Here is a 24,106-nt window from a genome sequence, read left to right on the forward strand (position 1 = left end):
CACCCAACTCTGTAATAAAATGATTCCGTGATAAAAAAGAATGAGGGAGTAAGTGAAAATTAATGTATAGACTACTAGTGGATCATCAATAATAGCTACAAAGTCTTTCTTTTCAAATCTTTCTTTTCTTTGTTTCATACATTTGGTGCCAAATGTAAGATACCTGACCAGTTTTGAAATTCCTGTCTACCAACAGTCCCTTTAGATGTTTTTTTTTTAGTCATGATTCTCCAAATTCTTCCAGTCTTCAACTTTTATCCAATTCTAAAGTCTCATTAATAATTTCTGGCCCTTCAGTATCAGTGTATTTGTTTTATGGCTGATAACATTGGGTGACATTGGTTCTTCTGTCTGTCCCAAATTTTCCTCTTCCTATCTCTTATAGTAACAAGTCATTTGCTATGGCACTCAGATAATTCTGGGTCATCTCTTTATCTCAAGACCCTTTACTTTGTTAAAAATACAAAGATAATATTTTCCTTAACAGTGTAATCTGTATGGGTTTCAGAATTTGGACATGGAGACTTCACGTTGAAAGCCACCATTTCATCCACTCCATTTGAAACATGCCTGTGTGAGAGGACATGGAAGCTGCCTATAGGTTGTTGATAAAGTAAACTGACCACAATGAAAACCTGTACCTAATGGTAAGTTTATGAAAGGCTTATGTGGAAGTGTTGTAAACAATAGGAAAGATTTCCCAAAGCAATCTTTCTGCCATATTCATTGTATCTTTGTAGAATTGCTCATTTAGCTCCTATCTGCATCTTATCTCTTCCAGCCTGCAGCAACAGCTGTCTAACTCCTCCTCCTATTTCCCCATAATACAGATCTCACACTATACTCACTGTTACGCTTTGAACACATTCCAAATTTCTGTCTTTATATAACAAAGACATAATGAGATAAACCATGGATATGCTGGAGTTGTAAAAGAATAAATTATATTTATTTATTTAATAACACTTAAATAGTGCTTGCTATATACTGAATTAGGCTAAGAACTTCTAAATATTAATAATACTAACTTGACCCTGAAAAATTATCTTCATTTCACATATGAGTTGTTCTGTGCATTGAGATAGGGTGGGTTTAGTGTCCTGTGCAAAGTTGCAAACTCAGTAATGGTATGAAAGTAATGGAGAGGCAAATTCAAAGATCAAAAACATGGAGGTCAAATATCAACTATTAGTTGTAAAATATCAGAGGGTAGATATAGATGTATTTGTAGTTTCCTAACATTCACATTAGAGTAACATTAATCAGTGAGATTATGGGCTTCTTAATAGTCCAGAAGGGACTCTCTGTTCAGGAAAGCTGCTTAGAAAATAAGCCATAGACTAAGTCATTTTTGTCTCGGGTCTCCTCAAATCCCTCATCAGTGAGCCTCTCTTACTCTTCTGGACCCAACTGAATAAAGGTGGACAGGAGGCTGAAATATAACCTTATCTCTCTATATGGGAGCATGTGACGTAAAGAGCACATTTTCCCACTTCACTCTTTCCCTGAGCTTACACTCATCCTTTGCTTTTGTTGCAACTTTTCATCACTGCCCTGAAATGCATTCCCATATATTCAGATTAGATTCCTGAAAGTTTTAGTGGCATGGTATTATTTTTATTTTTAAATGAAAAGCTTATTGATAAAAGGTGGTTGTTTTCAATTTTAAAATTTATATAACATGAAAAGACCTGTTTTCTCATATTTTCTTATACTGTTATCTTACTGATTGTTTTTATTGATCATAATAGTTAAGGGATAAATGAATCTTTATGATTCCTTATTCACAGCTCTGAACTTCATAAGGAAACTTCATGAATTCATTATTTTTGTTTTAGATTATTTATCTTACAATGTTATTATGAATAAACATGTTTTTAGATGGAACAAACATCAAATTCATTTGTAATGTATTTTATATAATATATTTAACAATTTTACATATAATTATAAAATATATTAATATAGGGCCTAAAAAAAGACAAAAAAAGGAAAATTCTCACTATGAGGCAAAGAGGAAAGAATTGTAAAGATGAGAGAACTTTGTTGCACATAGTTTCAGAACAACTCAAACAATGAACTGTTGAACCCAGATTTTGAGGAGTTTTTTAAGACATATCTATGCTAAAATGGCTGTTATTCAATACATACTTGTTGAATGAATGGCTAACAAATAATAATAAATTACTTTTGAAACAGTCATGACTTCCTACTGGAATGGCTTTTCCTGACCTTCCATACTTATCCCTCAGGTCTCACCTTGAATGTCACCTTATCTGGAAAACATTCTTGGCATTATACTCCTGTATAAAAATGGGACAGAGACAAAGGAAGTACTGTGTTCCTAGATGTACCATAAAGGGATGGCCTCTGTTCTTAGCTCTCTATTATATATAAACAACCCTCTGTAATGAGCTCTACACAAAATTTAGCATAATTTCACCTAAGTAAGGTCTAATGCAGTTTTAAATCTTCAGTAGATACTTTTAAATGCACATTAACATTTGATTTATATTGTTAAAATCAACATACTAATGTTGCTATTTTAATTTCCCACAGTTTAGAAAATACTTTTATTTAAGATTGTGGGTTTAAAAGTTCTGTGGTTAAATGAATTATTTATTTTCAGCTTTATGGGATACTTTTTATGAAAGTAAGTTGCCCTTGTGTTTTTGGCCACAGTTCTCTTTCTCCCTGTTAATATAGCAATTGCCATCAGCTGCTTCCCCAAAGCTAGAAGATGTCATAAAAGGTTTTTGAAATTTAAAATGTATGGAAATTGAAAGTTAATGTTATATAGAGAAAAGTAAATTTGTTATGTGGGCAAAATATTTCTTTAGATGTAGGGCTTCTATAAAAACCTGTGTTAATAATTGTGAAGATACACAAATAATCTCATTTTTTTCATTTCTATAAAAGAAGCTGGGCTGGAATGAGATGAACATCACTACCCTAAGTGCATGTATGAAAAAGACATGAATAGTGTGAATATACTTTATATGCAAGCAGAGAGATGAAAAATTGTGCTGTACATATGTAATATCAATTATAATGCATTCTGTTGTCATATATAACAGATAAGAATAAAAAAATTAAAAAAAAAGCTGAAGGGATTTGGATATACTATCACCATTAAGAACATTTGAAGCAAATTTCATTAGTTTTATATTTACTTGTTATTCAAATAAAAATGTTAATCAGAAAAACTTTTAATTCATTAATACTGTTATTGGAATTCAAAATTGATAGAGGTCTAGGGGCTTGAAAAATTAATCCTGAATTTAGTGCCATGATACTCTCTTCTTTGGAGGGAGTTTTTCATAGCACTTCAGTGGCTTCTAGGCCAACATATTTATTTGTATATTTGGATAAGGCCTAGATAATATATTTACCCAAGACCATTCAGCCACCAGTGGCTGTGCTTCCTCATGCACATTGGAAAATAGGAAAGAATGTCTAAAGTTCACACTGAAGGAGATCCATCCAAGGGAGCCCACGCTTCTCACAGCAACACCCATTTCAACTACCAAAGCTTAGAGGCTGGCTCTCAAGAAACTATTAGGCCAGCACACCTCCACGTTTGTGGAAGGTTTGCCCTCTACCCTAGTTTAGCACTCTTCTCCGCCTCCTTCATCATGGTAAGCTCCTGAGCATTACCCATTCCAGATATTCCATTGCAGATATCCTCCTCCTTCTAGCTATAATTGTCTAATTTTTGATAATGACAATTTTATGTCATTATTTGCAATGGCTTTTGAAAGTATTTTTGTGTTATCACCTGGTTCACATGCACATTCTATGAATATTCAAATTTTATGGTCTATGTATTCTCTAACATTAACTCTATTAAATATTGACTACTAATCCTAATATTATGTTAAAACTAAGTCTAATATAATGGGAATACAGTTAGATCATATGAGGTTTTATGTATCTTTTGTCTTTCCCTTTCCATTATCAATGGTATAGTTATATATCTAGTCACATATTCATTATAATATGTATCCATGTATCCTCAAATTTAAGAAATGCATAATATCATGACTCTCATTACAATCTACCCAGGGTCAGAATGTGATATATATATATATATATATATATATATATATATATATATATATATATATATATATTCATATATATTATCACATGAACATTCTTATGAGTACTCTAATGTTGGAAGATACAAATTCCCTTATCAGAACACAAACCATAAAAGTTGGCTGAACTGAAAATTAACCTAATGTGATAACCATATTTAAACAATTTTTTACATAAGAGCATGTAGTATAAAATCAATATTTATGTGGACTTTGAATGATGTATACTCAATTATCAAAGGCATATTTCATATCTATTATTATATACTCATGTATGTGATATACGTACAGTCTACAAATATGAGTAACATTATACACTAACCTGAGTTATTACATGTACATTTAAATGGATTTTCATGCAAATTTTCAATAGTTCAATTTCAGGAATATTCATATTTCCTGATATTCTTATTCATTCCTTCATGCTTGCAGTAACCTTTATAATATTAAATACTAACCTTAATATTACCACTGTAACTATACCTAATTTAGCACAAATCCATATATATTCATATGAGATGTGATGTGTATTTTGACTTATAATTTTAATTATAAATGGTTAAATTAGTATATATTCATCATATGATATATCCATTCATTCCAAGTTCAAAACTTTGTATTCGTATGAGTCACTTTAAAAAGTTCACATTAAAACATTTCTTGTTTTAATACACATCTAGTCATCCATATTTTCCTACTCTGTTTGACATGAATATTCTTATAATTATACATGGTTTTCAAAATATATATTTATTTTCTTTTTAAAAAATATTTTATTTGTTTATTTTTAGGTGGTGCTGAGGATCAAACCAGGGCCTCACACATGCTAGGCGAACACTCTACCACCGAACCACAACCACAACCCTACATATTCATTTTCTACGAAAAATTCAAACAAACTCAATATGTAATAGTAACCCTGATATTACCACTATACCTATACATAGTTTGAATTAATTAATTTTCATGAATATCAGATTCCATATATATTTTAAAATGTAATTTCATTCATCCATGTTGAATTTCCATCAAATATTTTATATATTCATTATATGATATATTATGCATCATCTAGTTAAAAATTGGTATTCATAGAACTCACAGTACACCTTTTTCTATCTAAAAACACTAATTTATAGGATTTCAAAACATTTTCACATGTATAGTAGAATAAATACTCATGTTACCTAATGCACACATTTATTTAATAATAGTTAATTACTGACACAATATTCAAAACTAACCCTGAACTGATGTTTATACCAAAACCTAATCTTAAATAAAAGCATGTATGGCTATAAACATACATGGTTATGTTCATAAATATATTGAAATTTCAATGATATTTTTGCATATATATTTTGTGTCTTTGTAATATTATATATATTCTGCTATTCCCAATTTAAAAACATTCATGATCATATAACTCACATGATACTTTTCCCTATCTCAGAACTTAAAGATGTATATCTGTTCTCAAACATATTTTCTCCTGTACATCCTTTTGAGTCCTGTATGCTGACATTCACATTCAGAATCTAACACAAACCCTACTGAAAATGAAAATCAATACTAATCTTAAACTCATTCTTCTTCCTAAATCTACATTTCAAACCTACAAACTGAATGTTTCAGTGGGTTTTGACATGCACATTCAGTACACTTTCATATATTATCATATATTGACTTCTATGGGACATCCATGCAGCCCCTAACTTAAAAAATAAGTGTCTAAATTACATACCTAATGCCCTTCTATGTTTCAGATCTTACATATTTTTATGTTTTCATACATATTTTCACCTATACATTCTTTTTTTTTTTTTTTGAGAGAGAGAGAGAGAGAGAATTTTAATATTTTTTTTTTTTTTTTAGTTTTTGGCGGACACAACATCTTTGTTTGTATGTGGTGCTGAGGCTCGAACCCGGGCTGCACGCATGCCAGGCGAGCACGCTACCACTTGAGCCACATCCCCAGCCCCACCTATACATTCTTATGAGTATTCATGTTTCCCCATACCAATATTCTTCCACTAGAGTGACTCCTAACCCAAACAAAAATGGCATGTTAATCCTAACCTTACTCCCTTACCTAAATCTAATTTCATGAATAGAGTTGTTTTTCCTGTACTGGTATGTAGGGGACTATACACCTGCTGAGAACCTCAAAGGTAGATGCCAGAATGATCCCTGGGGAATATTAAGGTTGCTCTGTAGGCTCTGAGATGCCTAATGTCATCTTCCAGAACAAAAAAAAAAAAAAAAAAAAACCAAAACATGGTCAGAATGAGGGGATGTGTCTGAAGCAATCCAGGAAAGATGGACAAAACCAGGCCTGTCAGGATACTTGATGCCAGGTACGTTGGTATAACTGTCCACTTGTGAAAATGCCATAGGAAGATGGGTGCAGCCTCCATCCCATGAGGCCCTTGGAAACACCTGGTAGGAGAAAGTGGTTGCCAAGGAAGTGACCTCACTTCACTTCTTTGAAGGTCGTGACCCCACCTAACTTCATTGTTGATGGAACTCTCTGAACTTGGAATCCAGGTAGCTAGGCACCCAGAGCCACACACAGTCCCAGTCTGCCCACTTGTTTGGACTCAACAAGTGCAGAGTTATACTTTCTTGATATCTACTGATCTGTGGATTGGCAAATTCCAGAAAAGCACCAGGAAGGGCCCTTTCCTGAGAATGAAAGTACTTGATCATCACTGGGTCATGGCAACTTCAGTGAGTTTTCCCAAGGAGACCAGAGGTGAGACAGGACAGGCCATTGCAGGTGATCATAGTTTAACCCACCATCAGATGACATTTTGGATAGATGCAGAAGTTCAGGGGTATGTCTTGGTATGTTTTTGTAAATATGTTTGAATTTGTGGTTTTTGTCTCATATTCCCTGAGAATATGGAGGGAAAAATCATTTATTTGGTATTTAATTGACTGTATAGTGGTGAGTCATTTTGCTGAAGGCTATTGTTTCTATGTTGATATGCCCTATTAATCTGTCATCCTAGGGAGAAGGAAAAAGTGCATCAGTATATATGTTTTGTGTAGTGAAAACATTTCCAGCACTCCTCCTGGCAAGTGTATGAATGAACTGCTGCTTGCCTTGCAAATGGGAAACACCTAATATATTCTTTAGATCCTATATTCCTCCTGAAATCTGGCTGCTACCCAGAAAGTGTTCATAAAAGATGTGTACCACCTCCAAACCCTCTGAAATGACTTGGTGAAAGGAGTGCTAAGCAGCACTGTGAAATTTAGAAATCACTGACAGGTAAGGTTTTCAGGGGAGAATTCTGCCTGGATAGATGGCAATCCAAGTTGGGCAAGCAGTAGAAGTAATTACCAGAGTCTTGGTCCTGTTTAAAACTCTTTTCAGGGTTTGTTCTTCCATATTGTTCTGTTCCCATAAATGTAAGGAAATTCTTTCCCTCAGGACTCTCATTTGTAAAGCCTCAGGAAAGCAATTTCAAAATCTGGATGGAGGGCTTGCATCTGTCTCTCAGTGTGAAAGCATTCTATCTAGATATGTCCAGTGACACCCAGTGGATAACTGAAACTGCTGATAGTTCTGAACCCTGTATAAATAATAGTCCATCAGTATCTATGAGGTATTGATATTTATATATATTTATAATATATATTTATATAAAATATCCCTTATATAAATGTAAATCCCTTATATAAAATAATTTATATTTATATATATTATTATAAGGTATCCCTTATATAAATAATACCTAGTATTTATATATAATGCACATACTCCTGTACATTTCAAATCATCTCTAATTATGTATAATACCTCATACAATATACACATTATGTAAATTGTTATGCTGTATTGTTTATGGGATAATGACAAGAAAAACTGTACTGTATATGAGAAAGGAATTTTTAAATATTATTGATTCATAGTTGATTGAATCCATGGATGTGGAATGCACAGATAATAAGAGGTTGAACCATATAGAAGTTGTACCATATAGGAGTTGTAATATATTTCTTCTTTTTAAAAAAATCAGCTGTAGATGGACACAATAATTTTATTTGTTTGTTTGTTTGTTTATTTATTTATTTATTTATTTATTTATATGGTTCTTAGGATTGAACCGAGTGCCTCACACATGCTAGGCCAGTGTTTTACCACTGTGCTACAACTTCAGCCCTGTAGTATATTTTTTCATATCCACACACACCCATGAAAAAGTTTAATTTATAAATTAGGTGTGGCAGGAGACTAATATTAACTCATAATAAAATAGAACAATTATGCTAAATGAAATAAGCCAGTCCCAAATTATCAAAGTGAAATATTTTCTCTGATTTGCAGAGGCTATTCTAAAATGCATCAGGAAGTAAAAGGGAGAAAGAAAGAAAAAATGAGAAAGGGAATTTCATTAAAATAGCGGAAATATCAGTAGAGAAGTTGAAGGAGATTGAGGTGGAGAAAGAAGGAAAAGGAAAACAGTGTATAAATCTGATTGTACTTTTTTTTGGTACATACAGGAATATATGACAGTGAATCCCAACATCAAGTATATCTGCAAGACACTAATTTAAAACAACAATAACAACAAAACTATAAATAAACTGCCGGAACACCAGTGGAGTAGTTGGAGGGGTGCAGGGGGAGGGAGGAGGGGGGAATGGAGAAATGCTGGGGACTGAATTAGAACAAATTATATTCCATGCTTTTGTGATTATGTAAAAATGTATCTTAATGTTATATATGGCTAAAAATCAATAAAAATAAAAAGAACAATCTCTTAAAAATAAAACAGAACAATTATAACAGTATACTGTGACAAAATTGATAACATTACTATGCTTGTGCTTTAGGGAGATTATTAAGTGAAATAAGGATTACTTGAATACAAGCACTATAATTCCTCAATAGCTTATCTGATAACTAAGGTGGTTATTGGGCAGGTAACATATACAGTGTGGAAACTCTAGACAAAGTGATGATTCACATTCCAAGTGGAATGGGATAGGATGGTGCAAGATTTCATCATGATTCAGAATAGCTTGATTTAAAATTTATAAACATTTATTTCTAGAATTTTCTGTTTTATAATTTTGGATCTCCATTGACTATGGTAACTTAAACTGCTGAAAATGGAACTGTGGACAAAGAATGGTTACTGTAAATATGAACAGGAGTATGGTTTCACAAAGTAATTCAGGCCCTTAATTAATATGCATGCTTTTTAAAGGTATATGACCAGACAACAAAGTTTTCCTCTGTCTTCTTGTCCATGTTGTCTGATATTTCAACAATTTTACTTTCCATAGCACTTCATTTTCCTTCTACTATTCCCTTCAGATTGAAATGAATGGAAAAAGTGATCCCCTTCTCTTTTTCCTATAAGCTCTACACCTGAATTGGACTTTAGTTTCTGTGCCTGTCATTGGTGATTAGTTATGACAATTTAAATGCAGGACTTAAGTCCATCCTGAAAGGTTTGCCAACTTTAGACAGTGGCTAATCTCAGATAAAATTTAATAACACCATTAGAATTTAACTACTTTAAAAATATAAGCATATTTCATTCAGTCATTGTTTTCTTCCTAATTTTTAATAATGTAAAATTTGACTCAGGTGTTTTTGTATGATGCTGTTCTCTTAAGAATAGTATAATCTTACAGGGCTGGGGTTGTAGCTCAGTGGTAGAGTGCTCACCTAGCATATGTGAGGCCCTGGGTTGGATCTTCAGCATCACATAAAAATAAATATAGATAAAGGTATTGTGTCCAACTACAAGTAAAAAATAAGTGTTTTTAAAAAAGAATAGTATAATCTTAACATTTCCCCTTCTAACAAAAATTTAAACAGTAAATTTAAAAAGTAAATTGTAAGTACATGGCTATTTTATTTTTTATTAATGCATTATAATTATACATGATATAAGGGTTGATTTTTACATAATTTTACAAGCATAGATTATAATTTGTTTCAATTCAGTCCCTAGTACTTCCCCCTTCTCCTCTTCCCTTACCATTTCCTTTCCTCTACTCTACAGTAGGTTTTTCTTCCTATTTATTTATAGATTTTTTTTTTAATTTAGAAAATACATATAAGAAATACAATACAAATTATACAAAATCTAAACAGTGAAGAATATCTTAATATTACAATTAACATTTTTATCTATATTTATATAAAATGCTTCTGTATAAAGTTGTTTTTACAAAAAAAAAACACAATACTTATATTATACATATTATTATTATTATTTTTTTTTTTAAAAATGGACTTCCGTTATGAGTTCACCAGATGATGTGATGTTATCTCTACATACTTCTCATGTTCACTAATTACAAAGTTTCTTTTATTTATTTATTTATTTTTAATATTTATTTTTTAGTTTTCAGTGGACACAACATCTTTGTATGTGGTGCTGAGGATTGAACCCGGGCCGCACGCATGCCAGGCAAGCACGCTACCGCTTGAGCCACATCCCCAGCCCTATACATATTATTTTGTATTTGGATTTTTTGTGTAATATCTTTCTGAGTCCTCATTTCACTTAGGTACCATTCTATGTGATAATATAGGAAGTGTGTTTATAAAATATTACAAACACTGTCTGGAACATAATAAGCAATCAAATGTCATTTGTTCTTTGTAATCGCCTTATCATAAATGTGAAATTTGTGTTGCTGTTTTCCTATTTGTAAAACTTTACTTTGAAACAATCTCAAATATACAAAAAAATGTAAGATTAGTACACAGAATATTTCTTTTGCTTAAGTCATTTTGAATAAGTTGATAGTACAGTGCCTTTCAGCCTAAAATTCTCTAGTGCCTATAAATGAGAACATTCTCCTTAGATTACCTGAATTCACCCATCAAATTCAGGAAATTAACATTAATACATCACTAAACTCTGATCAAAGCTAATTTCATATTTTTCCCAATTATCCCCAAAGTATTCTTGACAACAAAAAGTTCCAGTTTAGAATCCTGTATTATATTTAATTGCAATGTCTCTTTATTATCTTCCATTTGGGACACTTCCCAATATTTCCTTAACTTTCATGACCTTGACACTTTTGAAAGCTGTGGGCCATTATTTTGTAGAATGTCTCTTCACTTTATGTTAGTCTTTTGTTGTTGTTGTTGTCTTATTGGGGATTGAACCCAGGGCCTTGTGCATGTGAGGCAAGCACTCTATCAACTGAGCTATATGCCCAGCGCTTTTGTTAGTCTTAATGGTCCATCATGATCATATTTGGATTTTGTTTCTTCAGGAATTGCACAGGTTATCTGATCTTTTCAATGCATCCTATCAGTTGGCACCTGATTTTTATTTGTCTCATACTGACAAAAACTTGATTATGGTGGTATTGGTCAGATTTCTCTAATGCTATTTTTTTCTTCTCTTTCTAGTTAGCATTATTTATGGGTCAATGAGGAGTATTTTTGGAACATTCCTCATCAAACTTTCAATATTTCATGTAATTATTTCTATGAGTATGGAGTGGTGCCTCACACATGCCAGGAAACCACTAAGCCACTGAGATACAACCCAAGCCCTGTTACTGCATTTTTATAGGGATATAGTAAAATCTTATTTTCATAAAATGGTAATAATTAAATATACAACATTTACACACAATTGTGAACTGGAATCAAACCTGTGCTCTGTTTTTTCTTCCTATTTTATTGTTCAAGTCAACATGGGTCAATAGGTAAAAATGGAATTTTTAAAATATAAAGGTATAATCTGTGAGCGAAATGTTAATACAAGGGGATGATTGTGATGAAATCAATTATGTATCTTTAGATATTGAGACCAAATTTAGTAATTGCTTGGATCATCTACTACTGTTATAGAGTGACCAGCTGTAAAGAAAACTATTATCCCACAAATATGATAAAAACATATTTGAAGTTTGTTTTTTTCATAAGCATATTGAGAATGAACCTATTACCTTGTATGCCATAGGTTTAGGGACATGCATTCTGGTGTGATTCTTTTTTAACCACAAGTGTTATTTTGAAACAAACACACAAAAAATGCTGCACACAAAAAATATATAAAAAAGGTTCCTCAAAAATTTCAACATAGAATTAATCATATAATCTGGATATTCCACTCCTAGATACATACCAAAAGAATTGAAAATTGATAACGAAACAAATCTACACCTATGTAGAACTGTGTACAGGGTAGCACTATTCACAATAGCCAAAGGGTAGACAGGGGAGAATGGGGATCAGTTTCCTCTTGGGGTGGTGAAAATTTTTTGTAACAAGATAGAAGGCATGGGCAGGTTGGGCTGCTGCAGCTGCAGCTGTGGGAGTCGGGGCGCTGCGTGTGAAAGGTCCCAGATGCATCTGCGGTTCCAGCCCCTCCACCCTCAGCCTCTCCCATCCTAGTCTCCGGGCTGGGTTCTGAGGGAAAGAGAAGGCGCTAGCCTCTGGAGCCCCGTGGACACCCCTGGCAGCCTCCGACGACACCGCCTTCCTTCCCTTCACTGAGGCTGGCCTCCTCGGGGCTAGGCTACTCTGCGGGAAGGCGGCTGTGTGCTATGGAGATCCTGCTGCCCTCCAGCCTTGCTCCTTTGCCCGGCCCTGCAGGGGCCCGCCCTTCTGCTCGCCTTCTTCATCAGCTGGTTGGAGCAGCGTGGATCTGGGAGGTCTTTGGGCTGAGGAGGTGGCAGCTCCTCAGGCTCCATCGTGTCCGTGGGTGGAGACTTCGGGAATCTGCTAAGGAAATTCAAGCTGGTGTTCCTAGGAGAGCAGAGCGTTGGAAAAACGTCCCTGATCACCAGATTCATGAATGACAGTTTTTACAACACTTATCAGGCAACAATTGGCATTGACTTTTTATCAAAAATCATGTACTTGGAGGATCCAACAGTATGATTGCAATTATGGGACACAGCAGGTCAAGAGCGGTTCAGGAGCTTGATTCCTAGCTACATTCGTGACTCCACTGTGGCAGTTGTTGTTTATGATATGACAAAAGTTAACTCATTCCAGCAAATACAAAATGGATTGATGATGTCAGAGCAGAAAGAGGAAGTGATGTTATCACCATGCTAGTAGGAAATAAAACAGATCTTGCTGACAAGAGGCAAGTTTCAATTGAGGAAGGAGAGAGGAAAGCCAAAGAGCTGAATGTTATGTTCATTGAAACCAGAGCAAAAGCAGGATACGATGTAAAGCAGCTCTTCTGATGTGTAGCAGCGGCTTTGCCTGGGATGGAAAGCACACAGGACAGAAGCCGAGAAGATATGATTGATATTAAACTGGAAAAGCCTCAGGAGCATCCAGTCAGTGAAGGAAGCTGTTCCTGCTAATCCCTCATGGCATCTTCAACCCTTCTCCAGAAGCTCACTGCTTTGGCTTCTTTACTCTCTTTGATTGCAGTGTGAATATTGGCTTGAACCTTTTCCCTTTAGTAATAACGTATTGCAATTCATCATTGCTGCCTATATCGTGGACATGATCCATTAGCTTCACATGCACAAAAAAGTCAGTGTCTTCATTGTTTATATTTTACAAAGAACCAAAAGATTCCAGCATATTCCAGTGATAACCTTAAATATCAGATACATTTTCTTAACATTTTTCTTTTTTTAATGTTATGATAATGTACTTTAAAATGATGGAAATCTCAACAATATGAGCATGGCTTGGTTAAGGAGCAATATGTTCTCGGCAGCATTTACCCTACCTACTTGATCTTTCCCTGCTTTTCTTACCTTTCTCTTATCTGCATTCCCTATTCTCATCCTCTCACAAAACAAACAGGAGGTGGCAATGCAGCAAACCCATTGGAATTATCCTTCAGTTTTACAGATAGCCACTTGCTTTAGGCCAAGATGTCCAAAATTATTCTTGAGCACTGATATAAATTACTTAGACCTTCTTTGAGGTCAAAACATGGTGGACAATGCTTAAATGAGGAAAGGGTTCTGGTATATCCTCAAAATTAATCCTAATGAACATACTGAGTACTTATAAGTAGATGAGCATAAAATTTATTTCTGACCAAGACAAATGACTTTTTCACATGTACTTTATTAGACTCTGGGAGAAAAAAAATAACCTAGTGCTTCAGAACAGGTTTTTAATGTTTAATTATTCATCATAAAATCAGTTCCAATTAACTCTTTCTCCCAAGTTTTTAAAATTGTTGATATAGCTATTGTTTGTTTTAAAACAAAAAACTATACCACCACCCTTTTAAGCAACAGATTTTGCTTATATTTTCTTTCTTTTAAAAAATGCTATGCAGGCAAGGCATTGTGAAAATCAAATTCCTTTAAGAAACAGTGGAAGTATTTAAATTTGATGACTTGATCAAAACTATGACAAATAGAGATAATGATATCTAAAGCTTACCCACAAAACCCTCACAGAATAGCAAATACCCTACTCTGAACATTTTAAGTCAAAATTAAAATGGAAATAATTTTTTGTAAGCTCCTAGAGGTAGATAAGAACATTGAAAAGGGAAAGGAGAGAATGGAAATAAAAGTCAGTATTATGCAGATTTATGCTTTATTTTTTATCGTTTTTTAAAAATGTTGGGTCTTTCAAGCTGGTTTTGCTTTTTATTAGATCCGTATTGTTTGGTTAATTAACTAGTGATTTAGTTTTATATTTAAGCTACAATTAATCTTTTTTTCTTTGGTGATATTTATTTCTTTGACTTTTTTTAGATTTGAATTTTTAGATATTTTGGTGAGTCATTTAGAGCTTCATCACCATGGCAATATGCATTTTTCTTAAAACACTGCAAACAAATATACTAGGAGTGCACCCTTTTAATCTTTACTAGTTACTGTGAGATTGCTGTGTAAGTTAATAAACACATATGTAAATACATTGTTTGCAGGGAGAAAATTTCTGAGCTAAAGCTCATGAAAAGCCTGCTGAATTTATGTTGTAAGCATTACTTAACACAGTATAAAGAAGAAAAGACAACAAAATAACTTCATACTTCCTTGTCTCCTCATTGCTACAAAACCCTTAATTCAGAAAACCTTGCTCCCCTCTATTCCTCTTCCTCCTTCACTTCTCATTTTTTTGAGAAGTGTCACCTTGTAATATTCAGAGAGAACTTGGATTATGGATCTGAATAGAGAAATGTTTTCAGGTGATAATTAGCCCACATACCTGTAACTTATACTCAAAGATGAGATGGAGTTGTAAAGTGCTTTTATAATAGAATGTTATTGCTAAAAAAAAAAAAAGATAGAAGGCATGATTCCATAACATTCTGAATGCACTAGATGCCCTGAATTTGAATTATTCATTTTAAAACCATAAATTTTATGTCATGAGAATTTTACCTCAATTAAAAAAATGCAAAGATCTATCTATCCTGTAGTGTGGTATGTTTAATAAATAGAATGATGTTAGGGTATGTATAAGCATTACTTGATTTAGGAATTACATATCTATTTCATGGTTTTCTCTTTATGGTAAATTATATTAATTTTCTACTTTTAGGAATATAAATTTTCCTTTTAAGATAAATTTTAAGTTTAAAAGGATTAATATAAAAGAAAGAAATAATAAAAGTACTACAGATGACAAATGAAGACAATTAAGAGATGAGTGAAAACAGTAGAAACTTCAAGAAATACTGTATTTTATGTCCAAGCCAATTAATTTTTAATGAGAAAATATTGAGTACTAATTGTTGTTCATCAAAGTTGAACAAAATTTGTTTCTTGCCATCAGGAATTTCATCTAATAAAGATGATAAACCATATTCATAGATAATTTTAGGCAGAGGCTAAATGTGCCAAGTGCTCAGACAGACTGAGATCAAGATCAGGAACCTGTTTGGTTACCAGTACCATTCAAGAAAATGAATGGAGAGAGAGAGAGAGAGAGAGAGAGAGAGAGAGAGAGAGAGAGAGAGAGAGAGAGAGAGAGAAATGAACTAAAGCCAAAGATAGCAACTTAGTTTAGGCATTGTTGGTTGGTAGAAGGGGTATTGTTGGGACACTATTTTAGAGAACAATTTGCCTTCAAAGTTAGAGATGAGGAGCTGCAGTAATTAACAAATGCACAAGCAGTGTATTTAATTTCTATGCACTGTATTACTTTCTGTCTGTACTTTTTCTCTCTCAGTAACCTGACAGTTATCTGGGTTCCCTGTCCTTGATGATAGTATGCTAAAGCACTTAAGAATGTGGGCTCTGAAGCTCAATTGCCTTGGTTCAAATTTCAGTTCCATTAGTTATATGTCATGTAAAGTTAGTAACATCACTTGCTTTTACTATCTTAGTTTTCCAACTTGTAAAATGAGAATACTATTATTATCTACATTACAAATTTGCAGTAAGGATTAAGTCAAATGATTAAGTGGATAAAGCATTTTTTTATTATGGTGCTGGGAATCAGATCCAAGTCCTGGTGTATAACAGGTAAATGCTTCACCACTGAGCTACACCCCAGCCTTGACAAAGTGCTTTTAACATTGATTTGAACTTAGTAAGTGATGAATAAATGATAGCCATTATCATTATTTTTGGTCTATTAGTCCTGTACAGTCTACCTCCTAAAAATATTTTTGAATGTCCCCCAATCCCACTGCCTTAGTTTAAGACCTTATGTAGTCACAGTTGCAATTTTACCCTAACTACTTGCTTCATCCCATCCAAATTCAGAGGGCTAACAACTTCTTGATACACTTTTGCTTAGTCTCATATATTCAACTCAGGTGACATCTTTTGAAACTTTCCCCAATCCTGTACTACCCTAGTCCAGTTAGAGCCATCCACCTGCATTTATGTCACCTTGAGAATACCCCAATTATAGCACATCTCATGGTCCTGTGACTACTTGATGATCCTTAGGCTATGAAACCTTGAAAGCTGCTGGTACAAAGTATATACTTATTGAATGCTTAAGTAGATGAATGGATGATTTCTGCCTGTGGACTGCTGGCTCACAGTCTATACTCAGAAAGTTAAGGTGAACACACTGAAGAATAAATAACTATGAACATTATGTGGTAAGTGCTGTAAGAGTTCAGGGAAAAAGGAGTATTTGGTGAGTGTTGGAGTAATCTAATTAGGCCTCAAAAAGGTAGAGCTTGATTTGGAATTGAAGAAAAATTAAAACTTGTGTGAAAAGAAGGGCAACCACAATCTGTGCAAGGGAGATATTTTATGAGTTCAATGGATGGTGACATAAAAAAACATGTAACATTTGCAAAACAGAAGACATCAGTCTAACTAGGGTGTTTGGGTAGGAGTTATATGTTGAAAATGACAAGTAGTTCCCATAAACAGTGTGTGTTCTAAGGATATGTTTTCAAATTATTAGGACTTTAGAGATTATATACATGATAATAAGATTTCTGAGCCAGCCCAAGATACTGTAATCAACCTACTTAAGTAGTCAAAGTGGCCTAGGACAGCACTGGTCTGAGCTCTGGGGCCTGTAGAAGCAGAGGGTCAGAAAAGTTGTGGTGGATTTGGGACAAGAAGATAAAGTGATAGAGGAAGTCAAGCTTTGTCTTTAGCCTATGGCCCTCTCTACACCACTTTTTACATGTCAGTTTCTTGGTTCTACAGCTCAGTTTCTCTATCATATCCCAAGACCTCTGTGCTGCTAACTACCTTGAAAAAAGCAGTAGAGTTGAGGGTGCTGGGTCTCATCTCCAGCCTTCCCCACTCCCTCAGGGTAACAGCTCTTTGCTATTTAAAGAGACTTGATTGAATTAATTCAGGACAATGTGTGAATGACTGATAGCTACCTCATTCTGGCAGCTGTACTTACTATAATTTTAACAGCCTACTCTTTAGCTTAGCTCAAATGAACTTGTAATTGCTGGAATTTTTGACAGTAGTACAGACCAATAATGGGGTGGGATAAGGGTTGAAGAAAGAGAGTTCCACTGCGTAAGATATTTTCATAAGGGAAACCTTGGCTAAAAGATTTTCATAGTTCCATTTCTTCTTCACCTCCCTCTCCCAAGTTGTTCTTGTGTATTCTTTTCCACAGAGTTGCAAGTTGTGTAGTTTTTTTTTTTTTTCATATCTTCATGGCAGTTCTTGGTAAGTATTGTTATTCATTTGTGCACAAATCTGGGACAGCCTGTAATGGAAAATAGGGTTCATTACAAAGGCAAGAGATATGGTTAAGGGGCCCTTGAAAGTGGAGCCTACAAAATACATCTACACAAATAAGTAGAGAAGGTTTTTGAGTAGAATATTGAGATGATGAAAGCAATAAAGCACAATTAATTCTAAATTTTGGATTATAAATGATGAATCTTGACTTGTAATGATTAATACAAAATCTTATTTGTAACTGCTGTTTTTTATTTTACTTTTTTATTAAAACTGTTAATGTCTAGTTCCCTAGTCATCTGACTTTTCTCTGTGGCTCCTGAACAGACTTCCTTTAAGATTAAGGCTCTTTGAGGCTTTTGTGTTCTTGTATTCCCAGGTAGCCCAAAGATCTTATACATTGTTTCTATATTTCAAAATTCAATTCCAATGTTAGCAAAACACCAAGACTACTTTATAAGACAACATTTTTCTTTTTAGTAAAAGTCTCCAGCCCTTCCAACTGTCCCCCAGAACACAACAGAGATAGAAGTTAATTATCTGCGTCTGTTAGCCCACACAGCTGCAGGAGATTCTGCCCTCCTCCCCAACCTATGCATGGTAAACCATATTGCAAATAGACTTTTCCCCCTGTTGTTTTCTTCTTTATAATGTTCATTATTTTAATACCTTTGATGTTTCTACCCTCCCAGTCTGCAGAAAGGAAGAGGCAAGGTAGTGGGGGAGATAGACATTTCAGACACTTTCTTAAGCCTAAATTATAATGCTGTAATTGGAACAGGATTCATAGGCTTTAATCAAATGTATATATTTTCCTACATATTGAAAGTTAAAGAGTCTTGTTAATATTAGACGCTGGGGCATCACATTTGCATACTTTACTCTTGACAGCTTGCCATACCATTTGTGATACTGGCTATTGGTGATGGGCAGTGACTTGCTTGGTGGAATTTGCTATTTTGTTTTCTTGTTCCATCTAATGGAGCAGTTATTGTCAAAATTGGATTTTGTGGTTTAGTCTTTAATCATCACAGGTTTCAGCCATAATTCAATGAGACCTAATAATCCAAACAGTACACTTTCATCTTTTTCAATTTCCAGTCTGTATAAATGACTAGTTTTAGGAGATACTATTTTATTGTGTATTATTCACTGGTCTAGCTGGTGAAAAACCAATGAAATGCATTTTTTACTTTCTAGCATTAACAATACTATTTTGACTTAGAAAACTAATTACTGACATTTCCCTTTCTTGTCTGAGCTAAGTATTTCCCTTGCTCAGTTCAGTTCAGCAGTCACTTATTGAACAAGCCACACACACCCTGCATCCATTGATCATAAAGTTGTTGTATATCTGTTATGCTGGGCACCCTGCCAGGCACACACAGGCTCTATCATGCAAACATCAAGTGGATCCATTTAAGAATACTGTTTGTAATTTTAATATTTTATTTATTTTTAATGATTCATATCTTAGTTTTATAAATTAAGAATTTCTTTTAAATTTTCATCAGAAAAGTGAGCATAGGCATGGAGGAAGAAAGAACCTCTCTCTGCTGCCTTGATTTCACCAAAATTGCCTCCTATTGGGTTATTATGTGATAGGCACTGAGGTAGGTATCATATCAAGATGGGATTTAATTCATGAACCTATCTTGTGACAAAACAGGGAAACCCCTAAATAGCAATGTCCCCAAACCTACAAGGTTAGAAAATTCTCATGCTTCTAACATTAAAGAAATTGGCATGCCCACATTTTACCTGTGTTTTGTTTTTTGTTAGAGTTTATTTTATGTTCACTTAAAGTGATTAATGCTTAAGTAATTACTGATGTGAAAGCATAAAGGTATAGCTAAGACATTGCATTAGGAAACTTTAATGTTTAACATGGGATTTTTAAAAATTCTACTTATCTAAAACCTGATTTCTTTTGTGTAATAGCTTAAAATCTGATGATTGATGGTGGTGATGGGTTGTATATGGAATTGTCTTCTACGGTATTTTTGATGAATTTGAAACATTTGGAATTAACATATTGGTCAGAAAATGAATCTTTCAATCAAGACTTTTATACTGTAGTTGTATGTCAATATTAATGTTTGATGTTGTATCTTTTCACTTCTGTCATTTGAGTTCTGAAGTATAAGTTCAAATTCTTGCAGATTATACTTTGAGCAGTTACTTATCTGAGAGGATGGAAAAATATTCTATTTGTTATTATTTTAGAAATGTACATTAAGTAAAAAATACTGAAATGCATTGAGAAGTCTATCCAAGATTTTTTAGAATTTTCCAAAATCTTGTTAATTTCATAAAATGTAGTTTTAAAAACAAATTTTAGGAGATAAAACAAAACATTCTTTTAAAGTAGTATTCACAATCCTTTTCTTTTGGTGGAAGAAGGAGTCAAGAAAAGCTGGACATTTTTAAAAAACAAAATTAGTGCAAGAAAATCTTTAGAGTAAAAAAAATGAATATATATATATTTAACTGTAAGTGTTAACTTTAAAATATTTTCCAGTAAGAAAGACGCAGGATTTTTTTCCTGCTTTAGGTTAATTGTGTTGTAAAAGTCTGGTGAGTTGCCATTATTAACTTAGTTTTTGTTTTATGTTAGATTCAGAAACACAGTGACATCTGTCAGGTTCTTTGAAAGGCTTTCAGCTGCTGAGGAAGTGTGTTTATGCTTTCAGTCCAAAAGAAATGATTCCCTGGGAAGCACTGAAAAAATAAGGATATTTCAGAATCATTTTCAGATTATTTTTTACATTCCTTTTTGATGCTATAAATTATTTTATCTGTTATAGGTGTTAAGCACTTTTTTATGAAGTAAAAATTTAGACTATATTTGGAAAAAAATACCCAGCTATATCTGATTTTTAAAAGCTGTTTTATCAAAAGCATAAATTAAAAGAGGTGACAAGTTAATGGAGGTGGACAAGTTAGTTGAGCTGTCTCACATTATTTGAGAAAATAGCATATGCTTGAGGACTTTATGAATCATGGCTGGTGAGAAATCACCAAGATTTACCAGAAGCAACTTTATCATAAACAAACTTCATTAAAATCAGCAGATTCCAATTCATAAAGGTTATAAATGTTTCTAGTATTCATACTGTTCAAAAGATTCCAATCATAGCTCCAATTGCAGCTGATTTGTCAGTTTTTAGGGATGGTTGAGTATATGCCCATATTTTATTAATTCATACTAGCCACAAGCCCATATACAACTTAATAAAATATTTTCAGTGAATCACTTTCTTCCTTTTAATTATTTACCTCTTTGACCTAATGATATGAGTGAACTGATTTAGAAGATAGAATCCAGAAAATACCACAGGTTTTACAATGTAAAATATTGATCATTGGTGGTACACATAGGTAGAATGGAAAAATATGTTAGAAGACCTGATGGGAGGCTAAACTATTTTGACTCAAATCAATCTATATATATTTAAGTTTGCCTAACTTAGTTTTCTTTACAAAAGAATTAATATTTATTGTTAAGTACATATACACCAAGAGAAAATATTACATATAGGGAACACTTGCTTAGGGAGTTTAAATCAGGTCTTTTTTAAAAAAATCGTGTAGTTTTTGACTATTTTAGATCATAGTTCATTGCCTCATTTAGCATGAAATAAAAACATCCTATTTAACATGTTCTCATCAGTATTTCTTTATATTACATAAACCTCCTACATGCAAAATTGATATTAAGATTAACATAAAATTTAAATATGAAAACTAAGTTAGATTACTTACTCAAGTAGTGTATTTGCTCTCACAACTGATTGGCTGCCAAACATAGGTTAAATCAATTTCTTTGCCTAAACTCTTTGCATTGTAATGGAATAAATTCTGACTGCTTGAAAAATTGTGATCTACTAGAAATGTACCTGTAAAATCATTTTTAAACATTAAATATTTTGAATATAGGATTCATCACAGTTGATATAAATAATTTTGTATGTACATTGTATGGCATCAGTGTTGATTTTTAATGTTTATCATTATCTTCTGTAACCTGTCTAAAACACATTATGAGATTTTCATTGAAGTATTGGGTACTTTCTCCAAGACTGAAATATATATATGAGGTGTGCTTGAAAGTTGCAAAAATGTGTTGCATTAATTGAGCAAACGAAGAAAAATATAGACTCTTTATGGTCTTTTTCTAAACCTAGTGTAGGTGATGCTTAGCTGTAGCTCTTTATTGATGCTATAGATAAGGTGGTTCTGCTATGCTAGTGAAAGTTAAAATACAAAACATTTCACTTACTGCACACCATGAAGAGAAAGGCTATTTTTTTCTTTGTGCATTTAAAGACCAGTTTGTTTTCTCTTTTTAAAAACACGGGTGATACTTGAAATGTTTCAACAATTTTCAGACTTCTTGATGATCAACTATTTGTGGCGATTTTAAGGAAAATAGATTCTCTAGCATAAAATTCTTTTAAAATTGTGTCTCTAGTACAATTTGTGATACAGGAGAAATAGAGTATATTAAAGACAAAAGACTTGGGATAATACGGCCCTTATTATGTAGATATAATCTTCTTTCAACTTCAGATTTGAACACTTGCCGGATGGTATATCATAAATTTCTTAGGGGATTGTCTAACTAGAAATCAAGTCCTTGGTGACATGTGTTTGTGTTACAATCTTTTCAACAATGGGTAGCCTGAGGAAGAATCTCCTTATCATTGTAAACTGCATTAGTAAAGACTCTGTTCTTGACAGCTACAAACCATACAAGCTACCCTGTCATTTTGCCTAAATTAATAAAGCTTAAAGGCCAATCATATCTAAGTTGTTTTCTGGTGTTTCGATATTCACTGTTTTAAACAGCAAATGGTTCCTTTAGGCCAATTTTATGGGGTTAATGCATTGTTAGATTCTAAAGACTCATTGAAATAAACAAGATTAGCACTAGCAATCTTTTTATCTTTTCTTCACAAGCACCAAATTTTGACAATAATAGTATGACTATCTGTTAGGTAAGAATTAGCCAGTGCAGTATCACAGTGAATTTTAGCAAGAAAGATGATGTGAGATGTTTTTGTTAGAATTTTGTTTCTTAAGCTAAAAGACAATCAGTGTTAGTGAACTAGCTTTGGACTCCTTTAGTCTCTGCACTTGTATTCAGTGAGCTTCCTGTATTCAATTATTTTGTTTAATAAGTAAACTATATTTTATAATAAATGCCAATAGCACAATATTTTATAGCAATTGCTTTCAATTATTTCATCAATAAAGCGAAGTCCCTAGATTTCCTGTGAAAAATTATGCATACTTTATAAATTTTCCTTGTTTGTAGGTGATTCAAAAGATAGACATCATAAAAATGTGCTTTCTAATTTTGACATTTTATTCCAATAAGACTGTCTTTTTTCTAATTCATTGAATATATCAAGATTTAAGAAATCTTATCTAGTAGAATAAACTTTTTAAATTGATAATCTCAAATTAGAAAGAATATTTAGTTCCTCTCAGAGTCACCACAAACTTTTACTTGTGAGTCTGCTTAATCTGTTTGTACTATATATGCACACTCTCATAAAATTGTGTCAAGAAATAACATAGCTAACACCTATGAACTATTTTTGGTCAGTCTGTAACTTTTGTAGCATGTTCTTTGGGAATATGCCTTGTCTGCACTTGCAGAAGAGCTAACTTGTCATTTATTAATGGAAAAAATCATAGAGACACAAGTGATCTTTTAGATCATTTGGAGAATTTACACTCCCTTTAATTAATGCACGAGTTACTTTGTGATACCTCTCAAAGATGGCAATACATGTCCTGCTTGAATATGGTCAGTGACAAAGAGCTTACTGCCTCACTAAGGCAGCAATTTTCATTCAAGGACAGCTCTTATTTTGTTGAGCAAAATCAGTTCCTCCTATCTTTAAATCTCCTGATCCCAACATAGCTATATAGAATTT

At 33.3% G+C, this 24,106-nt stretch overlaps 2 pseudogenes; both read left to right on the forward strand.

Annotated features, from left to right (window-relative positions):
• Nucleotides 1-6,680: 6,680 nt before the first annotated feature.
• LOC124099260 (grpE protein homolog 1, mitochondrial-like) overlaps nucleotides 6,681-24,106 on the forward strand; it is a 40,416-nt pseudogene continuing 22,990 nt past the window's right edge.
• On the forward strand, nucleotides 12,786-13,462 carry LOC124099271 (ras-related protein Rab-6A-like; annotated as a pseudogene).

This window comes from Marmota monax, unplaced genomic scaffold (genome assembly GCF_021218885.2).
Source record: "Marmota monax isolate L192 unplaced genomic scaffold, Marmota_monax_Labrador192_F-V1.1 WCK01_AAM20220418_F8-fsc00696, whole genome shotgun sequence".
NCBI classification, from domain to species: domain Eukaryota; kingdom Metazoa; phylum Chordata; class Mammalia; order Rodentia; family Sciuridae; genus Marmota; species Marmota monax.